Source organism: Camelus bactrianus, chromosome 4 (genome assembly GCF_048773025.1).
Source record: "Camelus bactrianus isolate YW-2024 breed Bactrian camel chromosome 4, ASM4877302v1, whole genome shotgun sequence".
Taxonomy (NCBI): domain Eukaryota; kingdom Metazoa; phylum Chordata; class Mammalia; order Artiodactyla; family Camelidae; genus Camelus; species Camelus bactrianus.
Window position 1 is genome coordinate 82,808,518 of NC_133542.1, and position 23,129 is coordinate 82,831,646.

Genomic DNA, 23,129 nt, shown 5'->3' on the forward strand with positions numbered 1-23,129 from the left:
ACTGGTAAATATAAAAGAGATCAACAAGTTTATACTACACAGCACAGGGAATCATAGTCAGTATCTTGTAGTAGCTCATGGTGAGAAAGGACATGAAAATGAATATACGTATGTTCATGTATGACTGAAGCATTGTGCTGTACACCAGAAATTGACACAACATTTTAAACTGACTATACTTCAATAAAATAAAAATTTAAAAACCTGAACATTTAAAACGACCCTTGAGAGAAATGGCCCCATCTCACCAAAGGCAGGAAAACGCTGAGACACTACGGGGAGGAGGAGGGGAGATGGCGCTGAGAGGCCGGGGGAGCGGGAGGGCAGCTATAGAGGCACACCAGGCAGGGGGCAAACGCGGAGAAGAGGGGATAGCTGCTCTAGCCCAAGGAACGCTTGCCAGCCAGATGTGTGACATGGCCCTGTGGCATTTGGACAGGCCAGGGTGGAGCAGGGCTGAAAATGGGCCACGGGCTGACCTGGGCCTCTTTCTGGCTTCCAGCTGGGCTGGGGATGGAGGGACACGTGTGACCCAGCCTCCCCTAGCCAGTGTGAGCTGCGGAGCAACCTGGGCACAGGCTCAGCTGGGAAGGTCTGAAGCTTGGCCCCTGCCTGGGTCAGCTGTGTGCTTTCTGAATGACTGCTGGACCTCTGATCTACGTGCCACCCCACACTGACACACGTGCGTACACACACACACACACCCTCCCAGTAGAGTGCCTTGTAGGAGATGCTCCATTTGGGGCCACCAGGTGACATAAGCTGGCAGTTGGGAAGAGGTACACACAATGTGTTTGTTCCATTTGTACTTTTTGTTTCTTTGGTCAGGTTGGATATATTATCATTTGTTATGCTCCTCTTCGTTTTTATGTACTGAAATTTATTTATTTTTTGAATAGAAAACATGACAATTAGGCAAGTTAAATGGCTGAGGGGTGACACACACACACCGGGGTGCATCATGAACCTCCTGGATCTTGGCTAATGATGGAAGTGGACACATGAAGGATTCTCTGGTGTGACAAGTGAATGTGAGCATCTTGAAGCCCAGTCATGTGGTGTTTCTACCTTAATGTTCTTTGAAATAAATGATTGCCTCCCCATGTTCCTGCTTTACTGAATTACCCACCGCGTTGGTGAGTCAGCCTCAGCTACCAAAAGCTGCAAAGTAATATACCACATCATATGCTTTCACTCATGAAAAATAAATGCACTAGCTTCCTTTTTTTGAAGTAAATCATTTTAAATTTGCATCTTATATTTGGTTATCAAGAGGCATGCAGAACCCTCCGATTTTAATGAGAACAGTGCTTTTATGTCTTTTTATCACATATCTGCTTAATGTTAGGTGTGGTGTTGCTAAGTCAGATCCACATGTAGTTGGTTTTTTTTTTTTTCAGCATAATAGGAAAATCCTGCTTCACATAGGTGCATGGTAGTAAACGAAGCAGTACACAACCTGCAAGCATTGCAACACTTGTCTACTCCTGACTCAGGCTGCTCCAAAAATCATTTCATGAAAGTTCAGTGAAATTTTGCTTCGCCTGGGAATCAGATGTTAAATCAATCAGGCTCTCATAGTCCCATGACACTAATGAGGTTGGGTTAGGTTACTGTAAATAAATTTCTAACCCAAGCATTATTACCTTTTGTTACAGGAAAATATTAACAGAGTAGAATGCAAATCCCTGAGGTGCTGCACAGCGGCCCTGAAAGTATCTCCATCAACCATAGGATTAATTTCAGTCAAGTCACTGAGTGTAGGAAAACAAAGTTTTCTTTTGATGACATTTTATCAAATACTGTAAAAACTGTCACATTTTCCCCTTGCATTGACAGATTAACCTCATTTAATTTAGTAAAAATATATGCAAGATATACAAGTCTTAGCAGCCACGATGAATTTGTTAAACAATCAGATCTTCAAAAAGCAGAATCCATGAAAACCAATCGTTCACAACGAAGCTCAAAAAGTCTTACAGGCTGCTCCAAGCTCATGTTGATGGAGTAGGGGGCAGGAAAGAAGCTGGACTGGAAGGTCTGATGGGGAGTTGGGGTCACCTCTTCCAGCCTAGTCCCTCCTCGGGCCCCAACCCCGGCCCGAGGCCTCAGCTCCTTCATGGTGTCAATGGCGGCGAAGCACGTGGACCGCCAGTCCTGCATGCTCTCAGCTGGCTCCTCCTCCTCCGTCTCTTCTGAGATGCCCTTCTCCTTCTCCTTCTTCTCATCCTCATCAGCCTGAAGGGCTGGCCAAGTCCGGAGTCCTGCATACATCCCCGCACCCTGGTCATTCCCAGAGCCCTGGACCATCTGGGAGTCCCCCTTCCATTCTGACCATCTGCTCCCCAGAAGCCCTGGGCTCCAGGAGGCTCTGGGGAGCCCCCAATGTCAAAGGGGCAGGGCCTTGATTTGTGGAAATGGATGCCATGGCCCACAGAGGGTCATGACCTGCCAGCATGAACCACCAGCCGAGGCAGAAGCAGCACCCGGTGGCCCTGCTCCCCAAGCAGCTCTCTCCAGCTGCCTCTCCGGGGGTGCGTGCTGGCCGGAGTGCCAGGGGCTGGGGGTGTCTCAGTCCCTGAAGCTGCTCCCCTTGGCCTGATACCTTGCATGGTGTAGGGTCTTCTCTCCCCAGAACCCCCTGTGGTCCCCACACTCACCACGTCCACCGTGATGGCCACATCAGAAGTCTGCAGGGGGGAAGCAAGGAGACAGGAACAGGCCTTAGCCACAGGGCTGGACGTGGAGGCAGCGGCCCAGCCAGGGAGGGAGGAGGAGAGGGAGCTGACGCAGGGACGCCCCCTGTGCGCTGCGAGCGCCTCTGCTCACACAGCCAGTTCTGAGGCCGTGAAGGCTCTGCCTCGCAGATGTTTCCTCAGACCTTCCAGGGCGGTGGCTGGCAACCCTGGCTGCACATTAGAATCACTGGGGGCTTTCAAAAGTGACCGGTTTCAGGGCTCCACCGAGTCTAAATGGGGGTGCTGGGCCCCGGGATGGCTGCGCACGGCCAGGGGATCCCTGCAGTGAGCAGGCCGCGTCAGAAGGGGAGGCTGACAAGGCACGTGGCCGGCGCTCGGTGATGTTGGCTATGGGGGGGTGCAAGGGCCTCAACAGGGAAGTGGACGCTCAGTGACACAGCTGAAGAGGATCCTGGTGACACGGCCCCACAGGAGCCCAGGGCCTGTGGGATGATGGGGAAGCTCGGGCCAGTGCCGTCCTCTGTTCACTGATGGCCTGGACACCCTCAGAGGGAGGTCAGGAGGCTGGGAGCTGAGGGGGGCATGGGGTCTCCAGGTGCAGCCCCAGAGCCCTAGCCGTGCCACCCGGGCCTGTGGACCAGGCCTGGGCCTCAGCTGCTCCCCTTTCCCCAGAGCCACACCCGCACTAACTCAGCTGGGACTCTCTGGGGACCAGGATGATGGGGGTAAGGGAAGGTCCTTTCAGACCCAGCTCAGGCTTCAGAAGCTAGGGGGCACCCCAGGCTGCATGAAGCACACGATGTGAGGAATGGGGTACAGAGCAAGTGATGGGGTGCTGAGGGAAGGCCCGAACTCTTTCCTCCACACTGTCTGGATTCAGGATGGCCTGTTCCAGGCCAGCTTCCATCCTGCCCTCCTTGGCAGAGGTCACCTCCACACCTGAATCCCCAGGTCTCCCTCTGGCGGATAAACAGCCCTAGTCCCAAAGGACGAATAAGGAGCTTCCACCTGGAAATTCGTCCCCAAGCCAGGCATGGGGAGGGTCTTTTGTGAATGGCTGGGAAGGAACCCAGGGACCCTCTGGAAAGAACACTGGTATTCACACAAGGAATCCAGTGCTTATGGTGTTTGTTGGAATAAAAGTAATTGCAGGCTATGACTTCACATGGTCACTGTTCTCCCTGCCTCTCACACATGTGTACTATGCGTTCAGGCATGTGTCCCCAGATGCATGCATGCACACACACACACACACGCAGAATTGAGTCCTCCCTCCCAGGACAGTCTAGGACAGGGCTCTGTGCACATGCAGTCAGGGGAGGCCCTGTCCCATCACATGCTGAAGGGGAAGTGACTTAATGTACTGTCTCACAGGTGGACTGGCCTGGCTCTGGTAAAGTGTCACATGCAGGTGCACATCCACAGCCAGCGTGGGACTGACCCCAGGCACCTCACCGCGTCCAGCTTCACTGTGGTCTCCAGCTTCTTGACGGGCACCTCTGGCTCCATGTTCACCACGACCACCCCTGCAGGGTGGGAGGAGGACCCCCCCATTGTACAGCACACGGCAGCCCCGGGGAGTCTGCCTGGACAGAGAGATGGACAGACAGACAGGGAAGAGCAGGAGTAATGGTGAGAGTCAGGGGTGGATGAAATGACCGGAGGTTAAAGCTGATTCTGGAGCTTTCTGAGGGGAGAGGGAGGGAGGCAACAGCTGAGGGAGAAAAGATGGGCACAGGCAGAGGACGAGGTGGCCAGAGAGGAAGGTGGGCTGCGGTGAGTGACACAGTGGAGGCTGGGAGGGGGCCTGGGTCTTCTCCAAGACCTGGCAGAGGAAGCCATCTGCCCTCGGGCATTCTAAGGACGCCGGCCCTGGCCCTTTCTGGCTCGAGAGTGAGGGGCAGCCTTCCTTGGCCCCTGGGTGGGCCCTCCCTCCTGGCCTCCCTGATTCTGAATAGGGGATGAGCCCAAGGAAGAAACCCTTGGAGCACCATCCATGGGCCTTGGGGCACGGCCGTCCCTGCGCTATTCCAGTTGGGGGCCAGCGGTCTGGGGGCCGGGAGAGGAAGCGCAGCAGGGAGCTGACGGCTGGGAGCCCCCCAGGGTGCAGCGGCCAAGGCCCGGCAGCCACCACGCGGTTGTCCGAGGGCGGCTGCAGGGGCTCATTCTCCGGGAGGTCCTGGGGGTGGGGGCCGGCACCAGAGAAGGGCCAGAGAAGGGCCAGAGGCACCTGGCCCTGCCCAGCTGCCTGGCTGCACCCAGCTCTGCCCAGCGACCCCGGGGCCCAGATCTACAACTTCAGACCACTTGACGAGGGTGCTGAAGTTGGGGTTCTTCTTGTAATTGTGGATCAGGTACGACGGCACCCCCTTCCCCGCACACTCGATGTCCACCGTGGCCGGTCCACCTGGGCCAGGTTGATGTCCTTGAGGTCCCGCAGGCCCCAGAACAGCACTTGCGTGAGTTGGAGGGAGGCGGGGGAAGAGGGGAGCCCCTCAGTCAAGGGCACCAGCTGTGGGTGCCAGGCCACCTGAGGAGGACTTGGCCCCTGGGTGGGCAGTGCGTGGGAGGAGGCCGGGTGCAGACAGCTGCGAGGGGCGGGTGTCCTGAAGGGGCTTCAGGGTGAGGGTGGGTGTTGGGGGCAGATGGAGGGCTGGGATAGGTCCTGGATGGCAGCAGTGTGACAGTGCAGAAGGGGCAGGTGCTGGATGGGCAGCAGTCTGGGTCTGCTGCCGGCTCCTTGGTGTGACCTGGGGCCAGTCACTTCCCCTCCTTGGCCTTCATCACCCTTATCTGGAAAATGAGGCATGGCCTGAGGTTGCCGAAGACCACTGGACTCTGATGCCAACCATATAATATGTGCACAGACCCTTGATAGGGAGAGAGCGAGGGGGCCGGGAAGCCGAGCACATCAGGGCCTGTTGCAGGCAAGGACGGGCAAGGTGTGCAGTCCTCACACACCTCGTCTGGTACTTGCTGAGCATGGGCCAGATGCCAATGGGCACAGGCATGATGGGACCTCGGTCCACGTCCACTGGATCATTGATGGGCGGCAGGTCGGCCTTCCCTGCTGGTCCAATCTGGGAAATGGGGGACATAGTGTCCTAGCCTGGGGAGAGCTCCCTCTCCTCATGAGTTATTTGCCACGTGACCTGGGGAGACAAGGAAAGCTGAACAGCCTGGGTTCCCAAGAACCACATCCTCAGTTTCCATTACAATGGGCCTCACAGCTGGATGGGGAGGAGACTGGCCCCCACTCAGTCCCCTCTTCCCTGCAGCCCCACCTGCCAGAGCTCGAAGGTGGCCAGCAGGTCCCCTGCAGTGGCGCTGCCCCGGTAGATCTGGTAGGACACAAGCGGGGGCGGGAAGCAGGGTGGGCAGTATGCCTCACTGGCCAGCTTCACCACGGGCTTGGCAAAGTTCCGGCCCATGTAGTCGGCTTTGCCCTGACACGACAAACAGCCAGGGTAGCCTCTCAGCGCTTGAATTTACCAAGCATGTTGACATCCTGGATCACATTCAGTCCCCCACAGCATCATGTAGCTTCAGGGGTGATCATCCCATTTTACAGATGGGGAAACCAAGTCTCAGGCTAGCTCAGGCCAGGTAGGTAATGAACAGCAGATGCAGTACTCAGACTAGAAACGGGTGCGCCTGCCTCTAGTCCAGAGCTCACTCGGGGCACCCCAGTCCTCCACTCCCCCACTCCAGTGCTCCTGTGGAAAGCTGGGCAGCTGACTGTGGTAGGTGTGGGCAGGGGCCGGGGAGTCCCTGGGGTGGCGGAGGCAGGGGACAGCAGGCCTTACTGACATATCTCTTGAAGATTCTGGGCCTGAGATTTGGCTGTCTGTGCTGGGAGGCAGGATGCCCTGGCCCATCTCCTCCCTGAGGCCCCAGAGTCCCCGAGCATCAGGAAGGAGTCAGACTGAAGTGACAGGCCAGGGGACACCTGAGGTGTCCTGGAGGGGCTGCCCAACCTTCCAGCTTCCCAGCAAGCACCTGGCCGAGGGGGTCAGGGGAGAGCGGGGGAGGGGGCCACCAGTGCGGTTGTAGTGAGGGGACGTTGGAGTGGTCCCTGGTGCCGAAGCCCACCTACACCAGTGTCCTGGCCATAGATTTCAATGACAACGATTGGGGGATCGTCCAGGAACTCGAGCTTCCCCATAGCACTCAAGGGTGTCGAACACCAGCACCTGGTCCCAGGTGGGGCACAGGGTCTCATTCAGCACCTGTAGCTCAGGGCGGGGGGGATGGGTAATCAATGGTGGTGGGTGGGCAGATACCCGAGCAGGAGTCACCCCCAGCCACTGTGGTTTCCAGGGGACTTGGGGGCGGGAGGGACATATTCCTTGACTCTTCTGGGAATCTTAAAATGAAGGTTGACGTGAGGTCTGCTCCTGACCCTGTTCCCTCAGCCCCTGCCAGGTCTTCCCTGTCCTCCATGCAGAATGTAAGTGCATTAAAGCCTCCACCATGTGGCCCGGGTACCCAGGTATCTGCCAGGCTTCCCTCTGAGGGTCTAGGGTGCTGGCTGATCTGTCTCCCCAGGCCCTAGAAGCTCACAGGCCTCCCCCAGTGCCCGCAAAGCCAGTGCCGCTCCCTCCTCCTCCAGCCCTCACTTCCATGCACTGACTTTGGTCGATAAAAAGACTCAGGTGAAGAGTCTGAGAGGCCACTGCAGTCAGCTGCGCAGAGGCTCCGAGCCTGGTACCTGAGGGCAAGGGGCTGGAGGCCTGCTTCTCTGTGGGGAGCACAGGCCAGGAGGCTGGGAACAGGTGGCCCTAGCGCTCTCCCAGGGTGAGGGCTGGAGCCAGGGGCTTCCCTGGGCCTGGCTGCAACCTGCCTCACTCACTGGTGCAGACCAGGCTCCTGGGCAGGAGGGAGTGCAGGCCCAAACCCAGGGCCGACTGGACTCCCTCGAAGCCACAGTGCAGGCCCCACAGGAAGTCCCTGCGCTGCCTGCTGTGGCCCAGCTGCAGGCAGGGCTCCAGCCTGGCTTGCACTGCCCAGCCCACCGCGCCGAAGCCCCACATCCCAGGCAGCTGGGGGTGGGCACAGGGTCAGCTGCTGGAGCCTGTGGGGTGAGGAAGGGACAGGGGGCTGCAGCAGGCCGTGGTCAGAGGGCCTCTGTCCCTTCGCAGCCATTCCACTGGGCTGTGGGTTTGGGAACAGAGTGCCAAGGAGGATGGGTGGGATGGGACCTGCTGTCATTTCTGCTCCCTCCACCTCTTCTCTGAGCACCCCATCAGCTCAGGCCAGCCAGACCCAGGGTGGGCACGCTGCTCCCTCCAAGGGGAGACTGACCCCTTGAACAAAGCCTGGACCCCACCACCCTCTAATCTCGCTTCCCTTCTGGCACCTTGAGGAAGAGTGCCTTGATCTGGTGTGGTCCTCACCCAGCTCCTCCCCCACGATGGAGAAGACCAGGTCCTGGGGGGGGGCACCAGGCTGAGGCCATATGCTTGTCGTCGCTCATCATCCATATGAAGACATCGGGGATGCTGTGCGGGCCTGCGGTGGGCAGGTGGCGGCCCATAAGGGAGAGGTCCTGCCCCTTGGCCAGCCCTGGACCCACGGACGGAAGGACCCCTGATGCTGGGGTTTCCTTCTCCTCCCACGGATCCAGGGGGAAGAACACCCAACAGGGTGAAAGGCTTGGTCACCCCCGTCCCCTAGCGGCTGTCAGAGCAGGAGGGGCCTCCTGGGTGGTCTGGCTCAACGCCTCCTGTGCAGCCCCACTTCTGCCTCGGGTCACTTGGGTTTGGGGCTGGCATCCCCTCTGTGCATGCCTTCGGGGGGCACACCTTGTCTGCCAGGAAGCGCAGCTTCTGCAGGCAGTTCTGGCTTAGCCTCAGCTTGTCCCACACTGTGTGTCGCTTCACCTGTGTCCGCAGGGTCTTTGCCTGTTGCCCCATACTCTCCTGCGGGGTCATGGGGTGTATGTTGGGTTTAGTCCATGACTTGTGATGGAGGCTGGCCCTAGGGGCTGTGACTTCAGAGCAGATGTCCCCCCACCTTGAGTTCCCACTCCACCTCCAGACCCTGCCCTGTCCCCCATGTGGTCCAGCAGCATCCGCACCAGCTCCCGCACGCGGGACTTGAGGCACTCTCCGTCTAGCCTGGTGTGGGACGAGGAGCCCTGGTGCTTGTCAGCCAGTGAGAGGAAACGGCTGGGACAGAAAGCGGGGAACAGGGCTTAGCAGAGCCCACCTGCCAGCAGGAGGCCTGCAAATGCCTCCTTCTCTGCCAGCCCCCTCTTCTGCATGCCGCGCCACCCCCGGCCCATTCAGCAGCCCTGTGGCTCACCAGCAGCCACAGCTTGGCTCCTCCAGGATGCCCCGCTGTCGCTCAGGGTAGGACTTGTCCGTTTTGATCATCATCCAGGCCCTCTTCCTGTTAACCAGGAGTGTGAGCCCCAGCCTCCATCAGCTCCCCCAGATGTTTTACCCCGTTCATCATGGGGACAAGGGGCTAGTGCCCTAGGACCTCCCATGAGCACTGTCCCTGGAGTGTCCCATCATCATAGGGAAACCACCAGTTTCTCTGTTTTCAGAGCCTGGAGGCCTTCATGTTCACGGGTCTTCAGTTCCTGAAGGAAGAAGCCACTTCTGGCCTGAGTCTGTGGTCTGGTGGACTCACAGGGGCTGGGCGGGACTCAGGTCTAGATGTGAGTGGTGGAAGGTGTGCAGGCCAGAGACAGAGGGATTGGCCAGCCGCCTCCAGTGATCACAGGGGCTGGGTGGCCCTCAGGCCCTCTTCCACTCTTAGGACTTGGGTGGGGACAGAAACTCCTGCTGGGGCCGTTCCTGCAGAACTTCACCCACCCGACAGCAAGCTGCTGGGCAGACAGGCCTCTTGTGTTGCGAGGGAAACTTCCAGGCTGAGGGAGGCCATCCGAAGCATCCCCCTCCCCAGCTTTCCCCTCCCTCCCCGGCCTGGCCACGACCAGCTTGTCTGCGATGTGTCCACGATGCTGGATCTGCAGAGGCAGTGGCACTGGTCTGGCCATCAGCTTTTGATGCAGATGCAGGGCTTGCACTCCAAGTATGGCAGGTGGAAGTAGTTCCTGGGGGGTGGGGAGCAGGTGGGAGTTTGAGGCCTGGGAGCCCAGGGAGGTGGCAAGGGGAGCGGGCCATGAGAGGATTGGGGCAGCGGGCAGGGCCTCCCAGCACCCTCTGTCCCGCTGGCTCACCTGTCGGTGGTCTGGGGCCGCATGGGTGGGGTGGAGGAGACGGAGGCTAAGTCCCCAGCCTCGTCAGTCTTGTCATCACTGTTGTTCTGGATCAGATCAACCTCCTTCTCGTCCCCTGGATCATTCCGAGGCCAAGGCCGCTGAGGGCGTGACAGGCCATCAGCTTCATTCCCATAGTTGCCTGGAGGCAGAGGAGGGCTTGCGAGTACCTAGGGTCCCCACCCTGCCCTCCAGTCCCAAGCTTTGTGGAAGGGAAGAGGGAAAGTCAGGGAAAGGGGAAGGTGCTGGGGTCAGAGCCAGCACAGACAGGACAGAGCACTAGCCAGAGAAAGAGACCTCCCTGGCGCCCCGATGACCGCTGAACTCAAGGTCCCGCCCGGGAAGTGCCCCGGACCCCCACCCTCTCCTCGCCCACCCAGCAAGGCCTCGCTCCCTTCTGCTGGGGGCTTCTTTCCTGACCTATGGTGACCTCACAGGTGATGGGCTTGTCTCCATTTTCCCAATCGATCATTGAGGCCTCCAGAAAGACTCCAAATAGAAAGAATTCTCCCACCTTCCACATGCAGCTCTGTGGAGAAGGTGGTTCAAAGCATCCTGAGAACTTAGCCGGGATGTTGGGCCTGGGGCCAGGCCTCCTCCTACCATCTCACAGACAGGCCCTGGTGGCTAATGGTGGGGGATATGCTACCCAGCTGTGGAGCTGGGAGCCCAGACACTGAAGGTCCAACTCCTTTTGCCTCCCAGCCTGGATGTCCCTGGGGGAAAGGCTGCTCTGTCCAACACGAGGACAGCCACCGCCAGGAACAGGGCAGAGGCAGGGCTCCGCCTCAGGACCTCCGGGCAGAGCACTCGCAGGCAGTGGAAGGGGACACTGCTTCCTGGGCAGGAAGGTCTCATCCTGGGCTCCAGCCCCCGAGGCAGGCAGGGTGGCCACAGGCTGAGCCCAGGCCCAGGCTGCTGGGGCAGGAAGGGGACTGAGCAGGGGGCTCTGGAGGACAGCAGAGCACCCCCACCCCCCCAGCAGGGGCCTCACCTCTGAGACAGGCGTGGCCTACTCCCCCTGCACCTCCGAGGGGCCGGTGAGCTCAGGGTTGGAGGTATCCAGGGCTTCCACCCCCGGGCCCCGCATGAGGCGGGTGAGAAAGGACACAGCCTCCCCCAGGCAATCTTTCTGGTCCTGTTGCTCGTCGGGCAGCATGTGGTTGCATATGGAGCTGCACACGCTCACCTAGGAGGGCCCGGCGTGGGCAGCACGCCTGCGGGTGGGGGCAGAGGGTGGAGGGGCTTGCTTGGGGTGGGGGGACCTCTTTGGGGGGCTCCCAGCCTGCACCTCCTGGTTGCAGAGCTGAGGACCTCATGCCTGGATCAGGGAGTCACCCGAGGCCAGAGAGGGCCTGGGGGGGCTGCTTGAGGCTCTCAAGGGGCTGCGGAGAGAGCTCCTGTCTGCTGTGCGCGGTGACGGGGTGGCTTTCTCACACGCATGGGGCACTGTCATGTGTCACCTTATTCCCTGTGGGGCCTGAGCCAGCGGTGGCGCCCACGTACACCCACATCCACGTCTGTGCAGCGAAGTCGTGCTGCCCGCTGCCTGGTGCCTGCTCCCGGGCCACCGACAAGCCACTTAAAGGATGGCTGTGTGCCACCACAGTCTCACCTGCTTCCGCAGACCCCTCCCCTCCTCTCCAAAGGTCCTTCCTCTCTGCTTCTGCCTGTTAAACGCTCTTCCCCCACGAAGCCCTCCCGTTTCCTAGTCCCAACTATTTTTCTCCTGTTGGGATTTGTCATGGCTCATGTGAAACTTGGATCCAATTCTGCTTTATGTCTTTTGTTTGGTTTTGTTCTGCCTAGTTTATAAAAAAATTACAGCATTTTAAAATTTGAGATATACTTCATGTAACGTAAAATTCACCATATTAAGTATGCATTTCAGTGTTTTTTAGTGTGTTCACTATGTTGTGCAACCATCCAGGACATTTCCATCCCCCTCAAAACAAACCACGTAGCTTTCAGCAGGTCATCCTCACTCCCCTCCCCCTACCCGTGGGAAACCATGAGTCAATTTGCTGCCTCTATGGATTTGCTTATTCTGGATATTTCACGTAAACAGAATCGTACAATCTGTGTGGTCTTTCGTGCCTCGTGCCTCAGGTTTTGCACATTTAGTAGCACATCCATCTCCCTCATCCCCAGTGAGCACTGTGAGGACAGGATGGATTCCTCCCTTGCTCTGTATCCCTTACCCAGCTCAGTGCCCAGATCCTAGGAGGGGTGAGTCTTTCCAAGTCCCCACAAGTCTGCAGGTAGTTTCTAGGGGGGCAGTACGCATGTGTATGTGACGTGCATGTACATATGCACACATAGATATTTCATCATTTTACAGATGCGAAAACAGATACAAAGTTCACACAGCTTCTAACTGTCAGAGCAGCTGGGCTTCGAATCCAGGCAGCCTGGCTCAGACAGGCCCAGGCAGCTCTGTGCAGAGCTGAGTCATGAGTTTCCACCCTTCCCCTGAGGCAGAGGCTGCTGGTAAAAGCCCTGAGCAAGCCCACTGCCGCTCCAGCCTCCAGCCGAGGTGCGGGATGGAGGGGGCATGTGTGGGAGTCTCACTGACTCCGCCCCTTCAGCCCCACCCCCACCCCCCAGCCTCCTGCTACTCAGCTTTGTCTCCGTCTTTGGAAACCTTGAGCAGGTCAGTGAAGTGGGCACCTATGGGCACGTCGTTGACCTTGTCCGAGTCCCGGATCTGTACTTTCGTGCACTTGCAGAGTTGGGGGACAGGTCTGTAAAGACCACCCGCTCATTCCACAGTGGCTCATAGCTGCTCTTCTGCACTGAGGTCCTGCCCTGGTGGGAGGGGGTGAGAGTTTGCATGTGTGTGAGCACGTGTGTCTGCGGGTGAGTGGGTATATATGTGTTATGTGTGGCACGTGGCGGCTGTGCCCGTGTGTATGTGTGTGTGTGTGCACGCTCCTCTCCTCACTCTTCCCCCCCGACCAGCCTCTCAAACACTCCTCCCTCACAGTGTCCCCCCGTTCAGCTCTTGGTCTCTGTGACCTGGGGGCAGGGAGGAATCCCTAAGGCCCAGACTGGCCTGGCCCCCAGCCCCTCTGAGCTGGAGCTCCGCTCATATCTCCTCACTTCCAGAGGTGAACACACCAAGGTGATCGAAGTCCAGTCTGGTGGCTTCTGATTCTGCCTCATGTCTGTCCCCAGGACCCCTTGACCATCCCTCTGCACCCTGGTGCCTGTCACCCCATGCCCCAGCCTCCTGCTGCCTGTGCCCCAATCCCTTCTGGCCAGCAAAGATGACTTGCACATAGGGGCCAACCAGGTCCTTGTTCTCACCAGTGAAAGCCTTCTTCACGTCAGCCATGGGGCCTGTGTTCGTGTGGGGCAACCCCTTTGCTCGGTAAATTTTCACGTAGAACCGGGCCCACTGGCGTTCAGGGGGCACCCCCTCAGGGAGCAGCAAGTTCCTGCCGGCGCATACAGTTAGGACTGTGGTGGCCAGACTGGGCGCCCAGACTCCTGCCCCAGCATCTGCACACCCCTGGGGCCCAGGACAGCATGTGAAGGACGGCTGAGAAGGACCACACTAGAACTGAAGATGCTCAAGTTGACGGTTCCTGGTCTCTCATGGGATCCTAGGCAAATCTCCCCAACTCTCTGAGCCTCAGCTTCCTCACCTGGAAGACAGGAATAACAGCCGCCTCCCAGGAGTAGGATAAGGCTCCCTTCCAGGAGTGTGATAAACAGGTTAAAACACATGAGCACTTTGTAAACTGCAGAGGGGGAGATCCCTCCTGGTAACACTGTCCCCTTTCCTAGCTGGGTGTCACATCTTTTGTCTCCCACATAGAAGCCTCACCCGTGGCCCCCACGCTCCCTCCCCGGCCCACCGAAGTCATGACTCACTGGATCCCAGCACTTTCTCCCACTATGTTCAGACAAGGTCCCAGAATATTTCTCAACAGCCACTGTCAGCTGCTTAAAATTGGCACAGAAAACAAAATGGCTTTGCTCTCTTGGGTGTAGACTCAAGATCCAGCAGCTCTGGGAACCTGCCCCTTTTTTTCCCAAGTTTCTCACAGACAGAAGTCCAGATGTCAAATGACTGTCATTCCTGACTGTCCCCTGTGAACCCTGCCCGCCTGGCCTCAGGCCTTTCTGTCCCATATGGAGAGTCCGTGGACACTGACGCTGGCTCCTTCCAGGGACAGCTGGGCCGTCTGAGTGTGTGGCTGAGGGAGACAGAGTGAGGGCACAGTCTCTGGGCCAGGTCCATCCCGGGAGCCCCCTTGTGCCCCTGGAAGGGCCGGGCCAGGTCGCCAGGGGCCGGGGTAGATGGGCGCCTCAGCCCTTGATGCCATCCTCGTCCATCTGGCTGGCCTCGTGGGGTGGCTTGGTGTCGGCCCCCTTGCCCACCACGGCAACGTCACACCTCCAGTGGCCCCTCGGCCCCGCGGGGACGTGCGCGGGGGCCGGCAGGACGGCCCGCCCTCGGGGCCACCGCGCAGCCCGGAGTGGAGCACAGTGTTGGTGCGTGGAGTCCAGGCTGTCAGGCCCAGCGGCCCTGGGGCCACAGCTCCGCCAGCCTCTGGGCCAGAGGACACACGTTCCCCGAGCCACCGCCCGGTCAAGCCCCCGGGGGTGTGGTGTGGCGGAACTGGAGCCTCAGGAGCAGGGGGCTGGGGCCTAGGCTGCTCCAGAGCGTCAGGGTGTTGCTGGAACAGATGATTGTGGCACAGATACAGGAACAGGTAGCCAGACGGCTGGGTGGGGAGACGGATACAGGGTGGGTGGGGGGCTGCCAGGCCAGTTGAAAATGTAGACGGATAGATGGGTGGATGGTAGATGAATAAATGGATAGAAGATGGATTAATATGTGGACAGGCGGGTGGGTGGATGAGTGGATACACGGGCAGGTGGACAGGTGTGCACATGGCTGGCTGAACTGGGGGACATTTGACAAGAAAGGAGAATGAGAGGAAGGACATAAAATCTGCCTTCAAAGGTAAAGGCTATTTGAAGAGGGAGTGGGTTTATTCTTTCTGTCCTTTCATAGAGAGATCAGACTAGGTGTTTTTAAGGTCTCTTGAAGTTTCCATGTTCTATGGTTTTGTGATTTTTATGTGTATAATCTTGGGTTTTGAACTTCAGTTTCCTGGCCTGAATGATAGTTATAATGTGCACCAGCCAAGTGTCTGCTAGGGTGAACCTCAAGGAATCACCAATTTGTTCAACCTAGTAGTTTAGTGGCACCTCCGAGACACAACTTCTCTTGGCCTCATTTACCTCTTCTGTAGAATGGGGAGGAACGCTGATGCCTCCCTCTCTGTTTGCTGAGGGTCAGATGTGATAGTCACACATTGTAGTGTCACTGTCAAAGGGCTAATGAGGTCCTTACTGTACCCCCAGTGACAAGTCCACTTGAGGGGCTTGGGTGGAGCCCAATGCCAGCTTGTGTGCCAGTGGTTCCTGGGCTGGCCGTGTGCTTAGCTGTTGTCTGTCAGGCCAAGGGCACTTTCTCTGCCTGGCCCAGCCATCATCACCAGCCCTCTGGGCCACCCCTCGGGGTTCCTTCACCGACCCCATGGAGGTTTGACCCCGGGTTACCATAGACACAGCCCCACATGGCTGTTCTCAGGTGGCCTGGGTCCCTTGATGGATGGTCAGTGGAAGTGTTTGAGGGCCCAGCGTCACTGCATCTGGTGCTGAGAACTTCACCACCGACCAACTGGGTGACTGGGGAAACCCGGGTGCTGCTCTAAGGTCCAGGCTCCCCAACTTTAAAAGGGGGCGATGCTGCCTACCTCGTGGGGCTCCTGTGAACCCTGCAGACTGGGTGCAGGTAGTCATTGTGTTTGTGTGCAGACAGGGCACCCCATTGCCCTGCGCACCCCATGGCTGTGTGTACTTGTGGCCCCACCCAAGTTCACGGTCCTGGCCAGGCTGAGACCAGGGGCTGGCAGGGTGGGAAGGACAGCGTGCCCCGCGCTCCCAGAGCCATGTGCACCCACACTGACCAGGCCATGCGACTACACACCAGGCTGGCAACACGCGGTTCCCACGTCCATCTTGAAGGACCACACGAGGGTGCCACTGCACAGCAGGTTCTTGGAGTGAGTCACCTTCCAGTCAGATCCACCAGCCACCAGTCAGGAGGGATGGGGCTGAGGCTTTCCATGGGGCAAAGAGTTGACTCCCAGTGGTGCCACCTCACTCTTTCTGGGGACCTGAGCTTCACGGAAGCAGGAGGGCATCCGGCAGGGCAGGGGTGGCTCTCTGGGGCTTAGCATCAGGCCGTCCTGCCTTCTGTGTTTTGTGGGCTCCCAGGTACGGGTGAACAGGTTGTACACTCTCCAGAAGCATCTGGCTGATGGAGTGAGTGGGGCCCAAATCCAGCCAGTGCTCGGCTTGCTCAGATGTGTGTCTGGGTGCAGGTCTGCTTTTCTGTGGCTCTCCCTCCCAGAGGGGGTGCCCTTTGCAAGTCTGCACAAAGGTGCAGTTGGAGCCCCACCTGCCAGGGACTGTGCGCCACTCACCGAGGTCTTGATGATCCTATCGAACATGCCATCAGGGGAGATGTGGAATTCAGAGATGAAGCGCTGGAGGGGGAAGGCCCCAGACCTGGTGTCTCTGGCCCGGCAGAGGCTGAGCGCCGGTCCCCTCCCTCCTGGCAGTGCCTGTCTGCACACGGGCCATGTCCCGTGAGCCCCAAAATGTGGATGAGCAGGAGGAGGAAGAACCACTGGTCCCCGCTGACCCTGACCCAGCTGAGAGCTGTGCGGCCCTGAGCAACACATCCTCTGAACCCCAGCTTCATGAGCTGTCAAGTGGGGGCAATGACCCGCCTTAGAGTCTCGTTACCGGGCTTGATGAGGCACACGAGATGCTGGAAGGTACACTGTGGCTATCAGGGTCCCACAGACATCACCATTACAGTACAATGCTGCCTGCACGCTGCACCCCAACTTCAGAGGTGTTAACTTTTACAGTAAGCTGAGCCTTAGAACTGAGAACGGATGAACTTACTCGGCTGTCAGTGTAAATGCCGTGGCTGTGACCCGTCCTCCCCAGCTGGGAGCTGCCACACACAGGTGCAGGTCCCACTGACTTCTCCTGACCTCAGCATACCAGCGCTGGGAATGAGGGTGTGGGCAGTGAGCAGAGGGCCCACTGCTTTGGTGAACTTGTGGGCAGGAGAAGGAAGAAATGTGGCCCAAGTACTTGGAATAAATGAGGAGAATCTTCTCCCAGCTGCTGGAGGCTCACGCTAGAGCATTGTGGGTAAAAGTGCCAACTTTAGTGCCAAAAAGCCTGAGTTTTGGGGCAAACCACTTCTTTCCTAGGCCTCAGTTTACCCCTCTGTGACATGGGGATTAATGATCCAGAGCCACCCTGGGGAAATGCTCCGGGGCACCATTCACGAGGTTGCTAGGAGGCGTGGTTATAAATCTAAATGAGATGACCCCAGTCAAGCATTCAGCCCAGGTCACATCAGGGCACAGTGCATGCCAAGTGCTTTGCGTAGCAGCTCTCTGCCCAGGTGGTGCTGACCACAGGGGCTGAAGCCTGGAGAGGCGGGTGGTCCACGCGTCTAGAAACACAGACGGTACCTGACCCCTTGGGGAGACACCCCAGGCGAGTAGGTGGGAAATTAGGAAAGAAGGTGGCCCAGGACAGGGCTCCAAGCAGCAGCAGCACTTGAGCAGTGGGCAGAGGGAGGAAGGCGGTGAGGACAGGAGCTGGCGAGACAGGGGAAAGCGTGAGAGGGCAGGAGAGGTCCCCGGGGTGGGGGCAGCGAGAGGATGGAAGGTCCTCGGCAGTCAAGGGAGAGGGGACAATGGTGGACCCTGAACTTAGGAACAGCCAAGTCCGTGGTGAATTGGCTGTTCCTAGTTTCAGGAAAGCTGGGGGTGGGGCAGACGTGACTGCAGGGAGTAAAGTGAGGGAGGGGTGGTCACTAGGAGGTACGAGGGACTGAGGAAAGGCACAGCTGGACGGGCAGACAGACACAGGTGGGCAGGTAGATGGACAGACAGATGAAAGGCTTCTAGCTCCTGTCCTCGAGCAGGACAGTTCTCGCTGCACTTAGACTCTGGAGTGAAAGGCCTTGCAGGCCAAGGAGGAGCCAGAAGCAGAGCAAAGGCAGAGCCGGTGACACAGAGGGGAGGGTGTCGTGCTAGATAATCTGAGACATAGAGAGTGATTCCAGACAAAGGGTAGGGGGGGTTCTAGGTAGAAGGAAGATGCTGATGGGCAGGACTGGATGCACCCACGGAGAAGGGGTCTTGCTCTGGCCTGTGGACAGCCAGGTTGCTCGGGGAGAGTGATGATTGTGAGCCTCCCTTCTCGAAAGACAGGTCTCCCTTCTCGACAGCCAGGCAGGAGGGTCAAGGCCAGACCGGGTGCCCCAGAGCTGTGCTGGCCCTGGTGGAGGGAGGGGCTCAGCTAGCACTCTGAGCCATCTGCGCTCATAGTTCTTGTATCTCTGGAGCTGATTTCCCTTTTGTAATTATCTACGTGATGTTGATTATTTTCACCTCCCTCTATCATGTTTAGCGGTGTCAAAGGCAGGTTCCCATCAACTCAGAGAATTAGCAGGAAGCAGTCCACCCCTGGGACCAGGGGGATATTATAACAGGAAGAGGAATTTAGCCCAGAAAGAGAAGAAAAGGGAAAGAAAATTCCAGCTTTGGGGCTGGAAGGAATCATGGGAAGATAGTTTAGAGCTCTGGTTCTCAGCTGGGGGCAATTTCAACCCCTAGGGTGCATCTGGAAACCTCTGGACACTTCTTGGTTGCTACCCCTAAGTGGAGGATTGCTATTGGTGTCCAGCGGGTAGAACCAGGGACGCTGCTCAGCATCCTGTGATGCACAGTGCTGAGTGAGAGGAGCTCGGGGTGAGAGGAAAGAGAAATTGAATAAATCTGTTACTTGGGTTTGTGAAAAGGAACAAAAATGTGATCAGGTATAAATTGAAGATAGTCCAAAGATGAGCAGAATAAATAGTCTTAGTGGATATAAATTTAGAGTTTGGAAAACAGATTCGAGGCTAGAACTAGGAGGTATCCTGTTTGCAGCCCCTGCGTAGCCAGGCATGAGCCTGGTGCACAGCAGGTGCCCCGTGGATGTCTGTTTCTACATTTGGGTAAGTATCCATTTGTCAAAGTGTCACCAAAGACCTCCAGGTGCATGCCAGTCCCTGGGCTGGGCTACAGCGATGCAGGAGACCAAGAGCCTCCCAGTTTAAGACATGAAGGATCAACTGCAACTCAGCAATGTTACGGTCAGAGAGAGGAATGCCCTGATCTCTGACCTAGAGAGTGCGTGGAAGGCTGCTCAGTGCAAAGACATTTGAGCTGGGCCCTGCAGGGTGAGTAGGAGTTTGCTGGGGAGCCACAGAGTGGGGAGAACAGCTCTGTGTCCTTGGAAAGGAGGAAGGCATTTGGATGAAACATGAGGTGTGTGGGTCCAGTGCAAGGTGAGCCCTCCAGTCACCCCAACATGGCCTCACCACTATCAGATGACCACGGAAGGCTGTGGGCGCCTGTCTCCATAGATGTTCGGGAAAATTAGACCTTATCGGGGCTGGAGGCTTTTCCAGTCAGGGATACGTCCTGACATGAGGTCAGAGATGGGAGCCTGAGTTTCCTGGCTCCTGGGAAGGTTGCCACACAGGGCTGAGGGGTGTCCTGAACAGTGAGGTCCCAGTCCTGTGGGAAACCAGCTGTAGGAACAGGGCCCATCTGTGGTTGCTTAGGAGACTTCGGCCAGGCCATGGCCAGAGCCCGGGTCCCTGTGAAGGGCAGCTGCATGCTTTCTTCCTGAAGGGGCGCAGCTGGGGACTCCCACAGCTGCCTAAGAGACGTCCTCTCACACGAGGCAGATGGTGCCTTCCGCCCTCACCGCTCCTCAGGAGACGCTGAGGCACGGGACAAGGATGCCTCACGTGGGCTGGCCTGGCTCCCCTCACTGCCTGGAGCCGCCAGGAGAAGCAGGCGGGAAGCCCGTCCAGAAAAGGGAGGGCCAGGGCCCCCCTGCCAGTGACCTCTGGCTTAGTCCGATGTGCGTCAGGCGTCTGCGGGGCTTCCCTCCCCAGAGCTGACTATGATGGGTCCCTCCCGGGAGCCGAGGCACAGTGCTGTCTGGGGTGGCCATCCAGGGTGGCAGGCAGAGAGCTGGGCAGAGGCCAGACGGCCCGGGCCCTCCTCTGTCTATAATGCTCTGCGATCGTGGCGCTTCCCAGATGGAGGCCTCAGTCTCCGCCCCGCAGAGAGAGGTTCAGGCACCCGTGACGACAGCGGGCAGGGAGCGCATGCACACAGAACCGACTCTGTCACTTAGCACCTGGGCCAGGTCCTTCTCCAGGAGCCTCAATGTCCCTTGTGTAAAATGGGCTTGATGGTGACAACTTCTGACAGTTGTGAGAATCAGAAGACATAATGCCCTTAGAAGAATTTAGGAGATGGCACAGCACATCTCAGGTGCTCGTTATGGTTCTGGGTCCACCATGGGCCGGGGCCACCACGGGCTGGGGCCCGGGCCTGGGAAGCAGCTGGAAGCAGGGCTCACGGGAGCAGGGCTCACTCACAGGCACTGCTGGGAGCAGCACAGGAGGGCTGGGACGGTGTTCCTTTCTCAGGGCGGCTCCTGCTCAGACCAGTGTCAATCTGGGATCCAGACCAGGGGTTCAGAGGACAGGGCCCTGCACATCAGCGTGCTGGGGGTTGGGCCAGGGCGGGCCGGGGTCACCCCAGCTGGTAGCCTTTGTGCCCCATGACTCCCAGCTTCTCCTGTTGGGCACGATGAGCCGGTGCCCCACCCCGGTCACCCTTTAGAGGCCCCTTCCCTGAGGGCAAGGACACTGACCTCGTTGTAGGAGGGGCAGTTAGCACACTCCTTCATGGATGTGCACTTCTCATCGTCCCCACCGCCCCGCACTCCACGGGGTCCATTTTCAAGCTCACCAGCTGCCGGGCCTCCATCATGGTGACGCCGACCTGCGCAGGTGAGGGTGGTGGGTGAGAGGGAGAGCCGGTGAGGCTTGGATCTGTTCCCGTTGGAGTCGGGGGCTGGGGCAGAGGGCCAGAGGGCCAGAAGGGGCACGAAGCTAGCACTGGGCTTGGGTGCCAGTCTGAGCGCTGCCTCGAGCCTGCTGTGATCCTGGGCTCTTTTCCCGCTGAGCTCAGTGTCCTCATTTATAAGCAACGGGTGTGGGTGGATCACCTCCCAGTCGGGGTGCACTAGAATTACCAAGGGGAAGGCCGCGGCGATGCTTGAAGACCCCGAGGCCCCGACCACACTCCAGACCAACCCGATCCAATCTTGGTGGATGGGGTAGGAGGCGTGGGGCCCAGCATCAAAATTTTTAAAGCGCCCAGCGGATTCTAAGTGCTGTGAGTTCTCCCCCGGCATAGACGACCCGGCCTCACAGAGATCTGCAAACTTTTGTCCCAGGATTCACGCGCTCAGGAATGAAGCTTTCTACATTAACATGAATTTCATTTTCTGCTCCAGCATGTCCCATCTTGTGTGTGTGTGTGTGTGTGTGTGTGTGTGTGTGTGTGTGTGTGTGTGTGTGTGTAGGTAATTAGGTTTATTTATTCATTCTTAGAGGAAGTACTGGCGATTGAACCCAGAACCTCCTGCTTGCTAAGTATGCACACAACCAATTGAGGTACAGCCTCCCCTCCAGCATTTCTCACCTTAACCCTACCGGCCTCTTTTTCATTCCTGGAATTTGGCCCCCTTTCCACATTCTTAGTTTCCCCTCTTTTGGAGAGTTGGTATTTTATTGTTTAAACTGCTAAATATGACTTTACTACCGAGAATGTCTTTCCCTTTTACATAAAAAATAATAACCATGAAAATCATCATCTGCTGGGTCCATCAAAGTCTCATAAATATTCTGAAGGCCAAGGAAAATCCACACATCAAAACTAATGATGCTTAAAAAAGAAAAATAAGCATCTATGTCTATAAGAACGTTGTCAAGCAAGTGTATAGAACTGGAAACTCACCATGTACTAATTGAAGTAACCCTTGAGCTGTGAAAGTGAGCGTTTCTGTGTGGAACTTGGCATCCCAAAGGGCATGGAGCTGACCCAGCGCAGTCATCACTGCTCCGTCAGGGACCTTAGAAGGAGACAGAGCCAGCTCGGAGGAGTTTATTGTGAAGAAAGTAAACAGACACTAGAAGTCCTTCCAGAATATGCTTAGCATAGTATGTGATAGAGTTTTAATCTCTATGAAACTTCTTATACCAAAAGTTTTTCAAAATCTTATTTTTCCCACAATGAACCCATCCACTCCTCTCCCTTAAAAATAATCAAAACCAAACAAACAAAAAAACTATTTGTAACTTAAGACTGGGAGGCAGACAGACACATTTGGGCATTATAAGGTGCTAAAAATGTTCCATCACGAGACTGACCTTCCCAATGTGAGTAGTTGGCTGGTTTTTATGATTTTCATCCAAAGGCCCGGCCATAATGATAGGCTTTTTGCCTCCAGTCCTTTTCAGGACCCAGAGTTTCCACCTTTCTCCACTGAGCAGAGCCAACAATGGTGGACAACCCGGGCTGGAAGCCCTGAGAGCCAAAGGGTAGGAGGTAGAGAGGGGAGATGGCAGAGGGTTGAAAGGAGAAAAGGGTGGGGTGGGGTGAAGACGCTCCAGTGGGTGATCTTGGCTGGCAGAGAGGTGGCTCTGAGGGGACTCTTGAGGGTGCACACTGGAGGTTGCTGCATGGCATTAGTTGGGGAGGGGAATGCCATTCCTGCCGCCCCCCCCCCTACCTGGGGTGCTATGGAGGGGAAACATATAACGTTGACTAGAAATTTTTAAAAAATTCTGAGGAAGGGGATTAACCATCCTTTCCTTCCATTCTTCAGTCATCAGCAGAGGACTCGATCTCTCTAGGATGGAACATGAGGCGGCAAAGAGAGACACAAAGGGACCAAATGACCCACCGACCCAAGAAACTCTTTTGGTAATTGGCTACTCCATCCTCTCCTTCCAAGACATAAGGGGCATAATCTCCAGGTGGCTTCATGAATGTCATCACAGGGAACAGTGAGTATAAATCTATACCTCTGTCCTGGGAGAACCCAAGTCATGGTGCTCTGTGACCAGCCTCTGAGGGATCTGATCATGCTGCAGGGACATCTCTGGGAGCTGGAGATGAGGGATGGTGGACCAGATAGTACTGCTCTTTGGAAACATCCTTTAC

At 57.2% G+C, this 23,129-nt stretch overlaps 1 pseudogene; it reads right to left on the bottom strand.

The window, feature by feature from the left end:
- Positions 1-1,850: 1,850 nt before the first annotated feature.
- LOC105075990 (otoferlin-like) lies at positions 1,851-21,315 on the bottom strand (annotated as a pseudogene).
- Positions 21,316-23,129: the final 1,814 nt, after the last annotated feature.